This window comes from Eptatretus burgeri, chromosome 6, assembly GCF_056783735.1.
Source record: "Eptatretus burgeri isolate ZD-2024b chromosome 6, Ebu_testis_v1, whole genome shotgun sequence".
NCBI classification, from domain to species: Eukaryota; Metazoa; Chordata; class Myxini; order Myxiniformes; family Myxinidae; genus Eptatretus; species Eptatretus burgeri.
In genome coordinates, this window is record NC_140966.1 from 54578408 (window position 1) to 54594831 (window position 16424).

Below are 16424 nucleotides of genomic sequence, written 5' to 3' on the forward strand. Positions count from 1 at the left end.
GATTTTCAAAACTCCTTCATTTGACATTTCAATGAGTTCCTCCTTTGACTTCAGATCGAGATGTGCACTTCAAGATGTGCCGACATAAAAACAAGCAGTGTATATTAAAAAAAAATGCGAATAAAATTCCAGTCAGGTCAGGTCAGGTATGGGAGCATGCGCCAGAGCAGCGCGTCGCTGCCTCCATTTTCTGCTGGTACTCCAGGGGCCTCCGTCTGGCCATCCCCCACGCAGATGCCTGGCCCAACCCCATCCTCTTGAGATGCCGATCAACCTGCTGCAACCACAAGGCATGTGGTCGGCTCGTTGGCCTCCTCCACTCACGAGGCTCCCTTGCTGAAATAATCTGGTGCGCAGGATCAGCGTCAGGAAAACAAGCCACATGTCCATACAGCCGCAGCCGACGTTCACAGACTAAACAGGTAACAAATATCATCTAAGTCTCACTTAGCAACCGTTCGTTGGACACGAAGCCCAACCAGCAATAGCCAAGGATTACCCAAAGAGCCTGGTACCAAAGGAGTTAAGTCTCCATCTCAGATCCCTGGTCAGAGTCCAAGTCTCACATCCGTAGAGCAATACTGGAAGAACCAAGGATCTGAAGATTCCGACTTTCTTCCTCCTGCACAGGCACTGACAGCACCACACCCCATGATCTAGTGATTTTGTGACTCCCCAAGAACGACCAAGATGTCGACTGACCTCTGGCTCACAGCCAGCGGAGACATGGGTATCACTGTCAAGGTGAGTGAATCTCTCCGTGACCCCAACTTCCTCACCACAAACGAGTACAGACAAGAAAGCAGCATCCAAGATGTCATTGAAAGCCTGGATCTTAGTTTTGACCCAGGAAACCCGTAATCCCAGCAGCTCCGACTCCTAATTAAGCACCTCGAGGGCCCCCAAACAGATATATCCAGAGTCTCCGTAAAGATGACTGCATTGTCTGCGAAATCAAGGTCAGAGATCTTGACATTCCCAAATGATGCACCGCAGCCTAATCTCTCTGACATCCTCCCTAGAATCCAGTCTGTACAAGCACTGAAAAGTGTGGGGGCCAGTCTACACCCCTGAAGAACTCCAGTAACAACTGGAAATAAGTCAGAGATGGAACCACCACATCTCACAGCACTCTCAGTACCAGAGTGTTGTTCAGACATCAGATTGATCAGTTTTGGTGACTGAGAATCCTCCAGAGGGCATCCCTATTCAATGAATCAAACGCTTTGCAGAGATCAACACAGGCTGCAAGCAGCCCCTGCCAAAACTTGCATTCGGTGAGGACCCAAAGAGCAAGGACACGGTTAATCATTAACCCCTTTGGTGTAAAGTCTGACTGCTCTGGGTGCTGGCGCTCAAGCAGATGGTGGTGAACCCTATCAATAATTATCCGAGCAAACACCTTGCCCAGCAATGAGAGCAGCATCACCCCTCAGTAGTTGTTACAGTCCTGGCGATCACCCTTCCCTTTCCAGAGAGGGACAACACAGCCCCTCTTCGAGTCAGTTTGGATGAAGCCTGTGTTCTGAACAGAGCACATAACTGCATGCAACAACACGAGTACAGCATTTCTACCAGCCTTGAGAAGTTCAGCACAGATGCCACAGATTCCAGGAGCTTTACTCCATTTCAACCAGTTCACTGCAGCCTGTGTTTCCATAAACGAAGGTGGATCACAGTTAATTGGAAGGTCAGCAAGAGGAAGAGTGACACTGCCGACATCCAACTCAATAGCTGGTGGGCCAGCGTGGTACAGCCGCTCAAAGTAACCGGCCCAGCAGGCCTTCAATTCGGACTCCTCTGTCAAGAGCCCACCACTCTCCGCTCAAAATTGCAGGACACCGCGGGACGGGCTTGGAGCAACGCAATGCACGACTTCCCCTTTAAGTAGGACGAGAATCACTTGACCACAGGTGATGCACTACCCCCTCATAGATTCCTCGCACATAGGCCTCCTTGTCCACCCTCAGCACATGTACAGTTTTTCGCTTGAACTCCCGGAACAGCTCATCTCTGCCAATAAGTCTGGCCATGTGACTCTGGTCAATGTTATCCAGTGTTCATTGAGACACAAATTTCTTCTTCACCCGATGGGGAGTTTGAAGACATCCACAGGCAACATCAAGGATGGCCATTTTGAAGGCACTCCACAACTCTTCCAGATTCCCGAAAGCACCCAGACCCACAAAAACACCACTCAGCCAGTTTGCAAACTCCTCAGTTACCCTTTCATTTTTGAGCTTGCCAACATCCAGCCGAGGTTGGGATCGTAGCATTCTCCCAGATTTGAGCTGCAACTTCAGAGTTGCTTCAACAAGCTTGTGGTCGGTATCAAGGAATTGAGCACTCCGGTAGATCCTGCAGTTTTGGATCATCCACCAGGGACCACCAACAAGCACATGGTCAATCTCCTTTGCCACATCACCAGTGTTGGAAAACCAAGTCAAGTGATGAGCTTGTGGGCGCTGAAACCATGAGCCAGCCACCCTAAATTCATAACTTCTTGCAAAGTCAAGGAAATTACTGCTATTCTGTTTCACCATTCCAGATCTATGGGGACCGACATGTCTCATAAACATCCCTATCAGTTCCAGTCGATGCATTGAAAGTCTCCAAGACTAGAACAGTATCTCACATGGGGCACTGATTAACCACGGACCCAAACGCGGCATGGAATACGTCCTTCACGGTGAAATTACTCGTCTCAGTCAGAGAAGATACAGGGACCAGGGAAACGACACCCAAGGAGTGACCAAACATCAGTCTCATAATATGCTCGTTGACCGGTGTTACCTCAATTATCATGGGAGTCAGCTTATTGGACACAGCTACAGCAACTCATTGGGCATCGCAACCATCAGAGCAACCAGACCAATATTAGGTGTAACCACCCACCATGATCTTGCCATATCCGGTCTGCGAACCTCAGAGAGCGCTGCAATACTGATGTTCAAATCCTGGAGCTCAGATGATAACAGCGACAGGTGATCATCCTTTCTTCGGGATAGAATATTTGAGGCACCCATTCAAAGGGACCACCTCAGGATAACCTGAGGAGATCGTCATCTCTTGGACAACACCTCAGTACCACTCTGCCACACACCACAGAAATCTGACCCAAGAAGTTTAACTCATGCTTTTCCTCCTATCAAAGAATGGGGGTCCCGAAGGCTTTGCCCCAATCCTGTCATCCGGTGAGCTGCCTTGAGGAGGGCAGCAGCACAGGAGGTACTCTCACAGAGTGAGTTTTCCATTTTCTTTGCATTTCTGGGTTTTGTAATCTGAAGTGTTTTATGGTGGCTGGAGTGGAAATACTGCCACCGACCTCCTAAAAAAGGTAACCCAACTGAAGGTCGTCCACAGGCACAGTTGGATGACGAGTATAAAATGGTGAGATGCCAGGAAAGATGAACGAGCATAAAATGGTGAGATGCCAGGTAAGATGAACGAGTGTAAAATGGTAAGATGCATGGCAAGATGAACGAGTATAAAATGGTAAGATGCCAGGTAAGATGAACGAGTGTAAAATGGTAAGATGCATGGAAAGATGAAGGGGAGTAAAATGGTGAGATGTCGGGCAATCATAACGACGACAGTGTAAAATGGTGAGATGCCAGGAAAGATGAACGAGTATAAAATGGTGAGATGCCAGGTAAGATGAACGAGTGTAAAATGGTAAGATGCCAGGCAAGATAAACGAGTATAAAATGGTAAGATGCCAGGTAAGATGAACGAGTGTAAAATGGTAAGATGCATGGCAAGATGAAGGAGAGTAAAATGGTGAGATGTCGGGCAAGATGAACGACTACTATAAAATGTTGAGATGCCAGGCAAGATGAACGAGGATAAAATGGCGAGATGCCAGGCAATCATCACAATGACGGTGTAAAATGTTGAGATGCCAGGCAAGATGAACGAGTATAAAATGGTGAGATGTCAGGCAATCATAACAGCGACAGTGTAAAATGGTGAGATGCCCGGCAAGATGAACAAGTATAAAATGGTGAGATGCGAGGCAATCATCACGACGACGGTGTAAAATGGTGATGATTGCCTGGCAAGATGAACGAGTATAAAATAGTAAGATGCCAGGTAAGATGAAGGAGGATAAAATGGTAAGATGCATGGCAAGATGAAGGAGAGTAAAATGGTGAGATGTCGGGCAATCATAACGACGACAGTGTAAAATGGTGAGATGCCAGGTAAGATGAACGAGTATATAATGGTAAGATGCCAGGTAAGATGAACGAGGATAAAGTGGTAAGATGCCAGGTAAGATGAACAAGGATAAAATGGTAAGATGCATGGCAAGATGAAGCAGAGTAAAATGGTGAGATGTCGGGGAATCATAACGACGACAGTGTAAAATGGTGAGATGCCAGACAAGATGAACAAGTATAAAATGGCGAGATGCTAGGCAATCATCGCGACGACGGTGTAAAATGGTGATGATTGCCTGGCAAGATGAACGAGTATAAAATGGGGAAGATGCCAGGTAAGATGAACGAGGATAAAATGGTAAGATGCATGGCAAGATGAAGGAGAGTAAAATGGTGAGATGTCAGGCAATCATAACGACGACAGTGTAAAATGGTGAGATGCCAGGTAAGATGAACGAGTATATAATGGTAAGATGCCAGGTAAGATGAACGAGGATAAAGTGGTAAGATGCCAGGTAAGATGAACAAGGATAAAATGGTAAGATGCATGGCAAGATGAAGGAGAGTAAAATGGTGAGATGTCGGGCAATCATAACGACGACAGTGTAAAATGGTGAGATGCCAGACAAGATGAACAAGTATAAAATGGCGAGATGCTAGGCAATCATCGCGACGACGGTGTAAAATGGTGATGATTGCCTGGCAAGATGAACGAGTATAAAATGGGGAAGATGCCAGGTAAGATGAACGAGGATAAAATGGTAAGATGCATGGCAAGATGAAGGAGAGTAAAATGGTGAGATATCGGGCAATCATAAAGACGACAGTGTAAATGGTGCGATGCCAGGTAAGATGAAGGAGAGTAAAATGGTGAGATGTCGGGCAATCATAACGACGACAGTGTAAAATGGTGAGATGCCAGGTAAGATGAACGAGTATATAATGGTAGGATGCCAGGTAAGATGAACAAGGATAAAATGGTAAGATGCATGGCAAGATGAAGGAGAGTAAAATGGTGAGATGTCGGGCAATCATAACGACGACAGTGTAAAATGGTGAGATGCCAGACAAGATGAACAAGTATAAAATGGCGAGATGCTAGGCAATCATCGCGACGACGGTGTAAAATGGTGATGATTGCCTGGCAAGATGAACGAGTATAAAATGGGGAAGATGCCAGGTAAGATGAACGAGGATAAAATGGTAAGATGCATGGCAAGATGAAGGAGAGTAAAATGGTGAGATATCGGGCAATCATAAAGACGACAGTGTAAATGGTGCGATGCCAGGTAAGATGAAGGAGAGTAAAATGGTGAGATGTCGGGCAATCATAACGACGACAGTGTAAAATGGTGAGATGCCAGGTAAGATGAACGAGGATAAAGTGGTAAGATGCCAGGTAAGATGAACGAGTATAAAATGGTAAGATGCCTGGTAAGATGAACGTGGATAAAGTGGTAAGATGCATGGCAAGATGAACGAGGATAAAATGGTAAGATGCCAGGTAAGATGAACGTGGATAAAGTGGTAAGATGCATGGCAAGATGAAGGAGAGTAAAATGGTGAGATGTCGGGCAATCATAATGACGACAGTGCAAAATGGTGAGATGTCGGGCAATCATAATGACGACAGTGCAAAATGGTGAGATGTCGGGCAATCATAACGACGACAGTGTAAAATGGTGAGATGCCAGGTAAGATGAACGAGGATAAAGTGGGAAGATGCCAGGTAAGATGAACGAGGATAAAATGGTAAGATGCATGGCAAGATGAAGGGAAGTAAAATGGTGAGATGTCGGGCAATCATAACGACGACAGTGTAAAATGGTGAGATGTCGGGCAATCATAACGACGACAGTGCAAATGGTGAGATGCCAGGTAAGATGAACGAGGATAAAGTGGTAAGATGCATGGCCAGATGAAGGAGAGTAAAATGGTGAGATGTCGGGCAATCATAACGCCGACAGTGTAAAATGGTGAGATGCCAGGTAAGATGAACGAGGATAAAGTGGTAAGATGCCAGGTAAGATGAACGAGTATAAAATGGTAAGATGCATGGCAAGATGAAGGGGAGTAAAATGGTGAGATGTCGGGCAATCATAACGACGACAGTGCAAATGGTGAGATGCCAGGTAAGATGAACAAGGATAAAATGGTAAGATGCATGGCAAGATGAAGGAGAGTAAAATGGTGAGATATCGGGCAATCATAAAGACGACAGTGTAAATGGTGCGATACCAGGTAAGATGAAGGAGAGTAAAATGGTGAGATGTCGGGCAATCATAACGACGACAGTGTAAAATGGTGAGATGCCAGGTAAGATGAAGGAGAGTAAAATGGTGAGATGTCGGGCAATCATAACGACGACAGTGTAAAATGGTAAGATGCCAGGTAAGATGAACGAGTATAAAATGGTAAGATGCCAGGTAAGATGAACGAGGATAAAATGGTAAGATGCATGGCAAGATGAAGGGGAGTAAAATGGTGAGATGTCGGGCAATCATAACGACGACAGTGCAAATGGTGAGATGCCAGGTAAGATGAACAAGGATAAAATGGTAAGATGCATGGCAAGATGAAGGAGAGTAAAATGGTGAGATATCGGGCAATCATAAAGATGACAGTGTAAAATGGTGAGATGCCAGGTAAGATGAAGGAGAGTAAAATGGTGAGATGTCGGGCAATCATAATGACGACAGTGTAAAATGGTGAGATCCCAGGTAAGATGAACGAGGATAAAGTGGTAAGATGCCAGGTAAGATGAACGAGTATAAAATGGTAAGATGCATGGCAAGATGAACGAGGATAAAATGGTAAGATGCCAGGTAAGATGAACGTGGATAAAGTGGTAAGATGCATGGCAAGATGAAGGAGAGTAAAATGGTGAGATGTCGGGCAATCATAATGACGACAGTGCAAAATGGTGAGATGTCGGGCAATCATAATGACGACAGTGCAAAATGGTGAGATGTCGGGCAATCATAACGACGACAGTGTAAAATGGTGAGATGCCAGGTAAGATGAACGAGGATAAAGTGGGAAGATGCCAGGTAAGATGAACGAGGATAAAATGGTAAGATGCATGGCAAGATGAAGGGAAGTAAAATGGTGAGATGTCGGGCAATCATAACGACGACAGTGTAAAATGGTGAGATGTCGGGCAATCATAACGACGACAGTGCAAATGGTGAGATGCCAGGTAAGATGAACGAGGATAAAGTGGTAAGATGCATGGCAAGATGAAGGAGAGTAAAATGGTGAGATGTCGGGCAATCATAATGACGACAGTGCAAAATGGTGAGATGTCGGGCAATCATAATGACGACAGTGCAAAATGGTGAGATGTCGGGCAATCATAACGACGACAGTGTAAAATGGTGAGATGCCAGGTAAGATGAACGAGGATAAAGTGGGAAGATGCCAGGTAAGATGAACGAGGATAAAATGGTAAGATGCATGGCAAGATGAAGGGAAGTAAAATGGTGAGATGTCGGGCAATCATAACGACGACAGTGTAAAATGGTGAGATGTCGGGCAATCATAACGACGACAGTGCAAATGGTGAGATGCCAGGTAAGATGAACGAGGATAAAGTGGTAAGATGCATGGCCAGATGAAGGAGAGTAAAATGGTGAGATGTCGGGCAATCATAACGCCGACAGTGTAAAATGGTGAGATGCCAGGTAAGATGAACGAGGATAAAGTGGTAAGATGCCAGGTAAGATGAACGAGTATAAAATGGTAAGATGCATGGCAAGATGAAGGGGAGTAAAATGGTGAGATGTCGGGCAATCATAACGACGACAGTGCAAATGGTGAGATGCCAGGTAAGATGAACAAGGATAAAATGGTAAGATGCATGGCAAGATGAAGGAGAGTAAAATGGTGAGATATCGGGCAATCATAAAGACGACAGTGTAAATGGTGCGATACCAGGTAAGATGAAGGAGAGTAAAATGGTGAGATGTCGGGCAATCATAACGACGACAGTGTAAAATGGTGAGATGCCAGGTAAGATGAAGGAGAGTAAAATGGTGAGATGTCGGGCAATCATAACGACGACAGTGTAAAATGGTAAGATGCCAGGTAAGATGAACGAGTATAAAATGGTAAGATGCCAGGTAAGATGAACGAGGATAAAATGGTAAGATGCATGGCAAGATGAAGGGGAGTAAAATGGTGAGATGTCGGGCAATCATAACGACGACAGTGCAAATGGTGAGATGCCAGGTAAGATGAACAAGGATAAAATGGTAAGATGCATGGCAAGATGAAGGAGAGTAAAATGGTGAGATATCGGGCAATCATAAAGATGACAGTGTAAAATGGTGAGATGCCAGGTAAGATGAAGGAGAGTAAAATGGTGAGATGTCGGGCAATCATAATGACGACAGTGTAAAATGGTGAGATCCCAGGTAAGATGAACGAGGATAAAGTGGTAAGATGCCAGGTAAGATGAACGAGTATAAAATGGTAAGATGCATGGCAAGATGAAGGAGAGTAAAATGGTGAGATGTCGGGCAATCATAATGACGACAGTGTAAAATGGTGAGATGTCGGGCAGTCATAACGACGACAGTGTAAAATGGTGAGATGTCGGGCAGTCATAACGACGACAGTGTAAAATGGTGAGATGCCAGGTAAGATGAACGAGTATAAAATGGGGAAGATGCCAGGTAAGATGAACGAGGATAAAATGGTAAGATGCATGGCAAGATGAAGGAGAGTAAAATGGTGAGATGTCGGGCAATCATAACGACGACAGTGTAAAATGGTGAGATGTCGGGCAATCATAACGACGACAGTGTAAAATGGTGAGATGCCAGGTAAGATGAACGAGGATAAAGTGGTAAGATGCCAGGTAAGATGAACGAGTATAAAATGGTAAGATGCCAGGTAAGATGAACGAGGATAAAATGGTAAGATGCATGGCAAGATGAAGGGGAGTAAAATGGTGAGATGTCGGGCAATCATAACGACGACAGTGCAAAATGGTGAGATGTCGGGCAATCATAACGACGACAGTGCAAATGGTGAGATGCCAGGCAAGATGAACAAGTATAAAATGGCGAGATGCTAGGCAATCATCACGACGACGGTGTAAAATAGTGATGATTGCCTGGCAAGATGAACGAGTCAGGCCAGATAGATCTGGTCAGGCCAGATTGATGTCAGGTGAGGCCACATTAGATCTGTGACCTGCTACAGGTACCACGTAAACCTGTACTAACCTGTTCCATGGTCGGGTTGTCGGCAACTAAACCGTCTCACCCACCAGGTTTTCTGGTGAGGAGGGTGTTTGGATATGGACACCCAGCAGGATTACAAACAAAACCTGTCAAAGGGCGGAGGAGCTCCTTGTGAGCCAACGGACATCCATATCTAGTGCCCAACTGTGTCTGCGGACGTCCTCCTGCAGTTGGGTTACTTTTTTATTAGGAGGTTGGTGGCAGGATTTGCACTCCGGCCACCGTAAAACCCTTCATTCCGCAAAACACAAAAACGCAAAGACATCTGAAAACCCACTCCGTGGGAGTACCTCCTGTGCTGCTTCCCTTTGCAGGGCAGCTCACTGGATGACGGAATTGGGGCAAAGCCTTCGGGACCCCCAATCTTTGATGATAGGAGGGAAACCACGGGGTCAGCTTCCCAGGTCAGATTGCGGGAGAGTGTGTCAGAGTGGTGCTGAGGTGTCGTCCAGCAGACGGCGTCTCCTTGGGTTAACCTGAGGCGGTCCCATCGGGTGGGTACCTGGAATGTCCTATCCCTAAGAGAGGATGATCACCTGTCTCTGTTATCATCTGAGCTCAAGCGTTTGGACATCGGTATTGCAGCATTCTCTGAGGTTCGGAGACCGGATTGCGGCGAGATCATGGTGGGGGGGTTACACCTATTATTGGTCTGGTCGCTCTGATGGTTACCATTCCGAAGAAGTTGCTGTGGCTGTGTCCAATAAGCTAACTCCAATGATAATTGAGGTAACACCGGTCAACGAGCGTATTATGAGACTAAGGATTCGTTACTCCTTAGGTGTCATTTCCCTGGTCTCTGTTTATGCTCCGACTGAGACGAGTGATCTCATCGTGAAGGATGCATTCCTCGCCACGCTCGAGTCTGTGGTTGATGGATGCCCCAAGCGAGATACTCTTCTAGTCTTGGGGGATTTCAATGCATCGACTGGAACTGGTAGGGATGGTTATGAGACATGTGTTGGTCCCCATGGGTCTGGAACTGTGAACCTGAATAGCACTAAGTTCCTTGACTTTGCAAGAAGTTATGGACTTAGGGTGGCCGGTTCATGGCCATGTCCTCATTGGTGGTCGCTGGAGGATGATCTAGAACTGCAGGGTCTACCAGAGTACTCAGTTCCTCAATACTGACCACCGCCTTGTTGTCACAACTCTGAAGTTTCACCTTAAATCCAGGAGAATGGTACCATCCCAGCCTAGGCTGGATATTGGCAAGCTCAAGGATGAGAGGGTAGCTGAGGAGTTTGTGAACAAGCTGAGTGGAGATTTGGGGGGTCTGGGTGCTTTGGGAGGTCCTGAAGAGTTGTGGAGTGCCTTCAAGACCACCGTCCTTGATGTTGCGGGTGGATGTTTTGGAACTCACCGAAGGGCAAAGAAGAATTTTGTCTCTCAAGGGACACTGGATACCATTGACCAGAGTCGCATGGCCAGGCTGAATGGCAGAGCTGAGCTGTTCACGGAGCTGAGGCGTAAAACTGTATGTGAGCCAATGGTGGATAAGGAGGCCTATGTGTGAGGAATCTGTGAGGGGGTAGAGCATCACCTGTGGTCAAGTGATTCTTGTCCTGCTTACAGGGGAATTTGCGCATTGCGTTCGTCCAAGCCCATCCCTCAGTGTACTGCAGTGAGAGCAGAGAGTGGTTGGCTCTTGACAGAGGAGTCTGAAGTGAAGGCCCGCTGGACCGGTTACTTTGAGCGGTTGTTCCAGGCTGATCCACCAGCTGTCGAGTTGGACGTCAGGGGTGTTACAATCCCTGTTGCTGACCATCCAATCAACTGTGGTCCACCTTCGCTTGTGGAAACACAGGCTGCTGTGAAGCGGTTGAAATGGGGTAAAGCTCCAGGGATCTGTGGCATCCATGCTGAACTTCTCAAGGCTGGTGGAAATGCTGCACTCGTGTCGTTGCATTACATTCAGTTCTGTGCTCTGCCTGGAACACAGGCATCATCCCAACTGACTGGAAGAGGAGCCTTGTTGTCCCTCTCTGGAAAGGGAAGGGTGATCGCCAAGACTGCAACAACTTCCGAGGGGTGACGCTGCTCTCAGTGCCGGGCAAGGTCTTTGTTCGGATAATTCTTGATCGGGTTCGCCACCATCTGCTTGAGCTACAAAAAAAGTCTAAAAAGTCTACAAAAGTCTGCTTGAGTCTATAAAAGACACCATTGGCTTCCTCGAGCCGTAAAATGTAGGTATAGGCGGTTCAACTCTCTCGATATCTGAACTAGTTAAGGAGATATTTAACAAAACAGGTCCACACTGGCAGCCATTTTTAAATCCAAGATGGCCACCATATGGGGTGCAATTTCCGGTGGCCCCTAGACTAAAAATCTTTGTATTGTATTACTCTAACCATGTGCCAAATTTAATGCTTTTAAGGGAAAGTGCACAATTGATCAGCAAAGCCGCCCCACTATTATGCAAAACATGCATGCAAATAATGAGATAAAAATCACATAAAAGCTTGATGAGTTAAATTGCTTTAATTTCAAGATGCAGTACCTCTTACAACAAATATCAAAAAGACAACATTTACATAGTACACTATGTAGATTCATTCGAAAACTTTACCACATACGTACATGGAAACCAGCAAACAAAACATTTTCCAGTTTTAAAAATGTTTAAATGATATAAAATATTGAGTCGAGATAAGACTATGAAAACGTTTTAAAATAAATATTATCAAAGGATGTTGTCTAAATGTTAGTGTAAAACATTTTTGTCAAATATTAATAAAAAATTTTTTTGTCAACTTTGCAAGATTATGAACAAAGATTTTTGAAACCATTTTGAAAACATTGTAAAATATTGTAAAAACGTTTTATAACCTTCACGAAACTCAGCATTTAAGGGAAGGCGTCTTTCAGATCCGTGAAACACGCTGGTCACCACTTAAATTTGGGCGAGTGCAACATCCCAAGCTAAGCAATTTCACCCCGCATAATGTCATTGAATTTGGAACTTTTTGAATTGCACAAAACTTCACAAACTCGTCAGGATCTAGCGGATTTGAAATAATTTGTTTTTTCACAAGTAACAATATTCTTCATATGTTCATATTAATTTTAGTTTCTTTAATTTATTGCAGTAAGATTTACTCGTGCGGGCCCGTAGGGGCGGGCCCGTAGGTGCGTGCCCGTAGGTGCGTAAACGACTGGATTGGGGCATTTTTTCACTTCCCCCCACTCTCACCCACCCCCCCCATCTCTTGCCCCCTCCTCTCTCGTTCCAGTACCCTCTCTCGTGGGTGAGGCATGCCAGTATGTGCAGCTTCGTTCCTTCGCTCTCTTAAACGACGACTGGATTGGGGCATTTTTTTCAATTAGATCGGACCAACCTTATCATAAATGGCTATAACTTGGGAAACACCTGGGAAACATACTCAGGTCCCCAGCGTCAATTGTGACATCATATCAAACGAAGAAGAATTGTGACGCCCCCTCTCTCTCGCCCCCTCTCTCGAATTGTGACGCCCCCCCTCTCTCATCCCCCTCTCTCGTCCCCCTCTTTCCCCCCTCCTCTCTCACCCCTCTCTCTGGAAATGTATTCACAAAAAACAAATAAATAAATAAACATTAATTGTGACGTCATTCGTGACATCATAGCACCGTGTCTTGTCATTGGTTGACAGATAAATGGCCGTAACTTGGGAACCGCTTATCCGATTAATATCAAACCTCGAAAAGGCACATCCGCGAGTCCCCAGCAATACTCCTGGAAAGTTTCAATCAGATCGGATCGTCAATCGTGCAAAAAAAAAAAACAAATAAATAAATAAACATTAATTGTGACGTCATTCGTGACGTCATAACACTGTGTCTTGTCATTGGTCGACAGATAAATGGCCGTGACTTGAGAACCGCTCGTCCGATTGATATCAAACCTCGAAAAGGCACATCCACGGGGCCCCGGCAATATTCCTGGCAAGTTTCAATTAGATTGGACCAGCGGTTGTCGAGAAACAGCGGTCACACACACACACACACACACACACACACACACACACACACACACACACACACACACACACACACACACACACACACACACACACACACACACTGCTGGAATTATAGACAGATTGGTACGTGCCTGTAAAAAATAAAAATAAAAATAAAATAATAAATAAATATCAAACCGCGAGCAACAAACAACAACCACACAGGCAGTTTATTCGCTCTCGCGTGCCCGGATGTGGGTGACCCAGAAGTTCGCATATTATTCGCAGTTACGATTATTCGCAATTTAGTTTTAATACCCAAATATTCAATTAGCGCCAACGTATTTTACCTTTTCGCAATGTCGTGGCAAGAAAAAACAAAAAGAGAAGAGAAGAGAGAAAAAAATTTACTTCCTGGTTCAGAGCATACCAGCACTCTGATGTTACCGAAATTTATACACCGTCTAATATGAAAACGATCATAACTTGGGCCATTGTGTTTATCTATAAATGCGCATAAGAAATCGAGAAATTATTAGAATACACGAAGTCATCATTATGCGGAAGCCCGTACGTTGTAACCCGTAATGGCGAATGCGGCTGAGCTTCCCTTCCCCATCGGCCACGCCCACACAACAACGTGTCTTGTCATTGGTTGGTAAATAAATGGCCATAACTTGGGAAGCACTTGTCCGATTAATATCAAACCTTGAAAAGGCACATCCTCAGGTTCCCAGAAATATATCTGGCAAGTTTCAATTAGATCGGACCGGCGGTTGTCGAGAAACGGCGGTCACAGACACATGCGCGCGCGCGCGCACACGCACACGCACGCGCACACGCGCACACACACACACACACACACACACACACACACACACACACACACACACACACACACACACACACACACACACACACACACACACACACACACACACACACATTGCTGGAATTATAGAGAGATGACACTCAAACAAGTGTGAATTTACTCTTTGCGCAGTGGTAATATCTTTTTTTTGTAAGGGACCAATCAATAACGCAGGGGGATTATAGGGAGAATCCAAGCTTTGGAGAACCTTCAGGATGGAATCTGAAATTTTTTGTTTGGAACATGAAGTATTAAATGGAGACAATTTTGAAAACACGGGGGGGGGGGGGGCAAGAAAATTTTGAAAACACAGAAAGGGGAGCCTGAAAATTTTGAGCAGACATGAGGGGGACACAAAGTTTTGTAATTTTTTTTTCATTTCTCCCATCCCCTGTGAATATTGATCATTCTCTAAACATAAAATTGTAATGGGCAATAGAGTTTCTCATTCCTCTGTGATTTCAACAAGTACAAAATGGATATTTAGTATTTGTGGAAGCATTTTGTTTCCCCATGTGGAATAGCTTGATCTTCGAGTAACATGATGTAATTTTTACCGGCACTAGTGAACATGATTGTCATCTACTGTGGTGTCAAACTGGTGATCATGTAGCTCAGGGAACAGTTTTAGCTCTGCACTGATGAAGTAACTGCCTGTGAGATGCCACCCCCTGCTACACCACGGTGAAATGCATGAATGGCAAAAGTGGTTCTTGCAGAGTGCCCCCGTAAACGTAGACCATATGACTTTTTTAACCCTGTAATGAAAAAGATTTTTCTTGCCCGAAAAGATCAATTAGTTTTCAATAATTTTGGCATGCAGGAATAGCATGACAGTGATTGAACAGGCTACTATCATATAGTTCATGACTTGAGTTAGTAAGCTTACCGGTGCGGTCTGTAAATCTGTAATCCCTATCAGCGCACACACGAAAAAGGTGATTAAACCACGCAAAGTGACATTCTCTCACGGTCACATGAGGTCTGTGATTTCCACAAGTTCATTACACCAACTCATAAAACTTTGCATGATTTACATGCAAAGTTTATTGTTTGCATTTGGAGATTTCTTACTGCCAGTCTGCTGTTTTCGTACTTCGCTGCAGTGATGTTTTGGGGGAGACAAGATGGCGGAAAGTGAACTTCCGGTGACTTCACTCCTTGGTATACAATCGCTGTGGACGCGACCAATCCAGGTGTCAAGATCAGTGATCACATCCGGTAATGGGGAAAAAAACATCACATCCGGTAATGGGCAAAAAAACCATCACATCCGGTAATTGGGAAAAAAAAAAAATCACATCCGGTAATTGGAAAAAACCATCACATCCGGTAATGGAGAAAAAACCATCACATCCGGTAATGGCAAAAAAACATCACATCCGGTAATGGCAAAAAACATCACATCCGGTAATGGGGGAAAAAACCATCACATCTGGTAATGGAGAAAAAACCATCACATCCGGTAATGACAAAAAACCCATCACATCCGGTAATGGAAAAAAACCATCACATCCGGTAATGGCAAAAAAAACATCACATCCGGTAATGGAAAAAAATATCACATCTGGTAATGGAGAAAAAACCATCATATCCGGTAATGGGGAAAAAAACATCACATCTGGTAATGGAGAAAAAACCATCACATCCGGTAATGGGGAAAAAACCATCACATCTGGTAATTGGAAAAAACCATCACATCTGGTAATGGAGAAAAAAACCATCACATCTGGTAATGGAGAAAAAAACCATCACATCTGGTAATGGAGAAAAAAACCATCACATCTGGTAATGGAGAAAAAAAACATCACATCTGGTAATGGAGAAAAAACCATCACATCTGGTAATGGGGGAAAAAACCATCACATCCGGTAATGGCAAAAAACATCACATCCGGTAATGGGAAAAAAAACATCCGGTAATGGGGAAAAAACCATCACATCCGGTAATGGCAAAAAAAATAACATCCGGTAATGGGGAAAAAAACCATCACATCTGGGAATTAGAAAAACCCATCACATCCGGTAATGGAAAAAAACCATCACATCCGGTAATGGCAAAAAAAAATCACATCCGGTAATGGAGAAAAAACCATCATATCCGGTAATGGGGAAAAAAAAACATCACATCTGGTAATGGAGAAAAAACCATCACATCCGGTAATGGGGAAAAAACCATCACATCTGGGAATTAGAAAAAACCA

At 44.7% G+C, this 16424-nt stretch overlaps 1 protein-coding gene across 6 annotated transcripts in view; it reads left to right on the forward strand.

Annotated features, from left to right (window-relative positions):
- The window catches only part of MGAT3 (beta-1,4-mannosyl-glycoprotein 4-beta-N-acetylglucosaminyltransferase), a 69194-nt gene that overhangs the window by 7566 nt on the left and 45204 nt on the right, over positions 1-16424 (forward strand). Inside the window, exon 1 of one of the 6 annotated variants that reach the window (XM_085885116.1) lies at positions 15327-15442. The exons of the other annotated variants lie outside the window; for them this stretch is intronic. The gene's annotated coding sequence lies outside the window, so the exon portion shown is untranslated. Of the gene's footprint in view, positions 1-15326; positions 15443-16424 lie in introns of those variants that run through there. 6 annotated transcript variants of the gene reach the window in all.